The sequence below is a fragment of the Gossypium arboreum genome, chromosome 4 (assembly GCF_025698485.1).
Source record: "Gossypium arboreum isolate Shixiya-1 chromosome 4, ASM2569848v2, whole genome shotgun sequence".
Taxonomy (NCBI): Eukaryota; Viridiplantae; Streptophyta; class Magnoliopsida; order Malvales; family Malvaceae; genus Gossypium; species Gossypium arboreum.
The window spans coordinates 86,415,737-86,420,963 of record NC_069073.1 but is presented as its reverse complement, the minus strand read 5'-3'; the positions used below and the strand labels follow the sequence as shown (position 1 = coordinate 86,420,963).

Below are 5,227 nucleotides of genomic sequence, written 5' to 3'. Positions count from 1 at the left end.
AATCAATTAGGTTTACAACCCAATGATCAAATATAAGTCATATCTCATGGCTCTATACAAATGAATCATTATAAGCCAACTCAATTGGCCAAATCATGAAACACATATCATAAAGTGCTAAGTCTCTATACATTCCACTCACTTGAAAACACTTAAGGTTTATTAATACCCCAACTTGATAATTTGATAATGTGATGCTACCTCCAACGATCTCCAACCCAGAGCTAACCTAACAACACTATAGAAATGGAAAGGAGGGGGTAAGCTTTATAGCTTAGTAAGACCGTATGAAAATAATAATAAGCAATTTATTAACGTGCTTTTTCCAAATTCTTACAACTTATTCTCATGGTAACACAATCGAAGTTGCATATAATTCAACTATTTGCTCATATTCCAGTCAAGCTGTATACTCAAGTCATAGCCACTAAGTTTTTAATATCTTGAGCTACGAAACTCCAAATTAAGATCCGCTAATTTTCCCTGAAACTAGACTCACATGTCTTCTTACCATAATATTTTCAGAATTTTTTGTCTAGCCAATAAGTATAGTTTATTCTTTAAAGTTTCCCCTGTACTACTATTTGACAGTTTCAACCCTTCCTCATTAAAAATTAATTATCTCATCGTATGGGATTCAGATGATATTCCCATTTATTTCTTTAAAATAGATTCATTAAGAACTTAGTCATTTCAGTTCTAACCAATAATTATTCTTGTACAATTTTTAGTGATTTTCCAAAGTTAAGACAGGGGAGCACGAAATCACTCTGACCTTATCTCACAAAAATTCAAATATCTCATAATATGAAATTATTTTGCTTACATCGTTTCCTGTATGTGAAACTAGGCTCAATAAGCTTTAATTTCATATTTTATTCAGTCTCCAATTCGATTTCCACAAGTTTTGGTGGATTTTCAAAGTCGGACTACTATTGCTATCCAAAACTGTTTTAGTGCAATTTGATGATAACTATCATAAATTCATTTTCAACTAATCATGAACACTCCATTTCATGGATTCCATGTTCAATTACACAATGTAAGTTAGCATGATATGGCAAAAAATTTCATAATCATAATTCATAATCTTAGATCACCGAGGTCTCGACATTTCATAGTCTCAATGTGACAGCCCAAAATTGACCCTAGTCGGAATGTGGTTTCGGGACCACAAAACCGAGGCATAAAAAAATATTTTAAAAATTTATTTTGATGCCTATGATATGTGTTAATTTGTGTATGACATTTTGATGTTTCAATTTAGAATTATAAATGTGAATTTCACTAGAAAGGACCTAGTAGTAAACTTTGAAAGTATGATGGGGAAATGCGTGATGACTAGTTGATCATGCATGCAAAAATAAGGGATTTGCATGTCAAATTTCCCCAAAGATGGTATAGTGGCCGGCCATGACAAGGGAATATGGGCAAGGAAAACATGTTATGACATGTTTTGTTAATGCATGATGTGATAAATGATAAAAAAATTAAGCATGTAGGAAGAGAAACAAAAAAATCAAAAATTTGCTCATCCTTTCCCCCTTTTGCCGTGAGTGAAAGAGAAGCAAAGAAAAAAATTTTGTTCATCCATTTTTCTCTTCTTTGGCCGAAAATACTAAGGAAAAAGGAAGGATTTTTGCTTCATGCTTGGTTTAGAAGAGAACTAGAAGGAGATTCAGCTATAATTGCATCAAGATTAAGGTATGTTTGAGGTTGTGTCATGAGGTTCATGCTTGTTTTGGTTGCTAACTTGATGTGCATGTTAGCCATGGTTCAAATCCTTGTTATGCCATGAAAATGGTATTTGGCCAAGGTTGATATTGTGTTAAAGCCATTGCATGCTAAATGTGAAGCTTGTTGATGATGCATGTAATGATGGATTTACTACTCTTGAAATTTCTTTTAGTATTCTTGAGTAGGACATTGAATTCTTTGTTTAACCATGACCAAAGTTAAAAGGGTATGGTTGTGATGTATTCGCCATGGTGCATTCATGAGCATGATTTATGCTTGTTACTTGATTGGTAAAATTTGTGTTTGGATGGGTATGAACCCCTTGAGATTCGGCCATGCACCTATATATATATATATATATGTTTGCACATGATGTGTTGGAATGACATATATACTACCTCAAAGTATGTATTTTCATGTGATTGTGTTTTGATTATGAAGCAAATGATAGATGTGTATTGAGCTACAATATGTAAAGCATTAGCTAGTAAAATGTGTGCCATGCATGTGTGGTATTAAACATGTAATTGGCCTCAACATCAACATGCATAATCGGCCCATGAATGAGTACCTAAGAGGTTGTGTTGTTCGCCATGAGTAAGCATGTTGAAGGCTTTGTGTGTTGAGTCGATTCATGAATTCCGTACTTATGTGACTTTAATGTCTAGTGAATATATGTGGGCTAAGTGCCTTGAGTTCCTCTTTTTGATACTCAAATGATTGAATCAATTTATTTGCTAAATTAAGCTCAAGAGCAAAGAGGGACCAAATCCGATAAAGGGAAGGAAAAAGTAGTCGAATAGCCATCGGAATCGTTCGACAACATCCGAGGTAAGTTTTCGAGTATCGAAACTTAGTTTTGATTCGATTGAATGAAGTAATAAGCAATCGAAATTCTGCCCTTGTATATGGCCATTGAGCGAAATGATATTTTGTTAAGTGAATTGTGCGTAAAAGTTTTGTTGTGAAAATGAAACAAAGATGTGTATGAATGTTCGAGTGATATCCGGGCTAAGCCCGAAGGCAATTGTGCGAGTTATGATACCCGGGCTAAGCCCGAAGGCAATTGTGCGAGCTATGATATCCGAGCTAAGCCCGAAGGCAATTGTGCGAGCTATGATACCCGGGCTAAGCCCGAAGGCAATTGTGCGAGTTGTGATATCCGGGTTAAGTCCCGAAGGCATTTGTGCGGGTTACCATAACCGGGCTATGTCCCGAAGGTGTTTTGAACGAGTAGCTATATCCGGATAAACTCCGAAGGTATGTGAATTGAAATTTATAAGCTGCTGGAAAATTTTCAGTTATTGCACATGTGAAATTCCCAACAACAAGGTATGTTTTGTGTGTGCTTTGCACACTATGAGTAAATGCGTACGAATATTCGCTCTAATGATAAATGAACTATCGGCATTAACTAGGCCGTTATTTGCGTACGAATATAAGAGTTGGGATTGTGAAGTAAGCATGTCTTTGAGAAATTGTGCATATGAATTATTGTTTAGCTACTTGAATGCTATGCTTTGGTTGTGTGTATATTATGGCTCGAAACTTACTAAGCATAAATTGCTTACTCCGTTTCTTTGTTTCTCTGTTTATAGATTTTGCTCGTTAGCGATCGGATTCGGGATCATAGAAGTTGAAGTCAACCACACTATCAAAGCCCTTTTTGGTACTCCTTTAGTTGAGTTCGGATATGGCATGTATAGGACCACCCTCGGTTGTTTTTAAGTACTTGTGATGTATATGTGTACGGCCATGCGAAAATGGTTCGTAAAAGTGGAGTATGGAATTTGACCATATGTGGTTTGTAATTATATTTGGTTTCATGATGTGATTATGGTTTGGAATGAGAGAGTTGGTCACATGATCAGCCATTGGAATGGCTAAATATGATCACATGTGGACCTAAGTATGACTAGACTATAGTTGGTCCATGGGAACTACAATATAGGTAAAGCCTACCTTAAAAACAGAGGCTGCCAGCTGCAGTGACGTGGATGTGAAAAATCACCAAAATTTGTAGGAATGGTGTTAAATAGTGAATAAATTATGTGATCGAACCTTGACGAGTCTATTTTCATATTAAAGTAATGAAACGATCATATGATCAGTATACCGAGAGATATTAAAGTTCTAGTGAGACAGGGCCGGAACGGTTTGTGGGTCCCCTGTCGCGGCTTTGAAAATTTTCCATAAATTATCCAGAATTAATTAGAAGTCATGCCTTATATGTGCAGATTCCTTTTTGAGTCTAGTTTCATTGGAAACAAACAGTATCAGTATTGAAACCCTGTACAGAGAGATATTCAAGTTGTAACGCGCGAAGGTCAGTGTAGTCGACCCCTGTAACATGGGCGACTTTAACTAATAAACTGTACCAATTGGCCCTACCAAAAATTCTAGAAATAAATACATGGATGGATATATGAGTCTAAATTCAGGTAAAATTTACGGAATCAGTTTCCGAATTCTGAAACTCGAGATATGCTTTTTATGGCAACAGCGACGCAGTTTTCCAGCTTGCCTGGGAATGTCAAATTGGTCGGTGCCATAAGTGGTTTTGGCTTGTTAACCCCTCGTGTCCGACACCGGCAACGGTCTCGGGTTCGGGGTGTTACACTCAATAACCATAAGCTTAGTGTTTATACCTGTACCCTTTCAACACTTTTCACATATTACTCCACTTCTTAACCATAATCTTGAATGGCCCGTTGAACCACCCGGAATACTGAAGGATGTTCAGAATCATCATACACCAAATAAAGTACCAAAGTCATGTCCCAAACATGGTCTTACATGGATCCACATGTTGACGCCATATCCCAGATATAGTCTTATATGAAGTCTTATATGAAGTCTTATATCGGTGCCGATGCCATGTCCCACACATGGTCTTACACTAGCACACATATCATTGCAAATGCCATGTCCCAGACATGGTCTTACATTGGCACACATATCAACGCCGATGCCATGTCCCAGACATGGTCTTACACTGGATCTCATTAACCATGGTGCCATGATATCCGAATCCTAAGCATTCCTCAAGGTCACCCGGGGCTTCTTCAAATACACATCTCATCAAAACTTGTCCCTAGGACCGAATCATATATCTCATGATGGTAATTAAGCTCATGATTTCACATAATGTTAATAATCATGATAATCGCTTTTTAACACAAATTCACAATTCATCACATTGTCATCACACGTCATAGACATATTATAGATCACTTTTTATGCATATCATACAATAACCTTTAACTCAACAAGCTCAAATCAACTTACCAATTTAGATTCAGTCACAATATTGACTTATGCAACACAGCCAAGTCACACGCCCGTGTGCTAGGCCGTGTACCAATTAAGGGGGTATGCTGTCTTGTACCACACGGCTAGTCACACGCCTGTGTGTGAACCGTGTGGAGCATACTGACTTCAATTCAATTTCAACACCAAGAGACACATGGCTGTGTAACATGACCGTGTG

The 5,227-nt window shown here is 37.1% G+C and overlaps 1 long non-coding RNA gene across 1 annotated transcript; it reads left to right on the top strand.

Moving 5' to 3' along the window:
- Positions 1-2,501: 2,501 nt before the first annotated feature.
- LOC128291415 (uncharacterized) lies at positions 2,502-3,797 on the top strand. The gene is made up of 2 exons (XR_008281189.1): positions 2,502-2,568; positions 3,336-3,797. It is a non-coding gene; the product is annotated as an uncharacterized LOC128291415 (long non-coding RNA).
- The last annotated feature ends 1,430 nt before the right edge of the window (positions 3,798-5,227 follow it).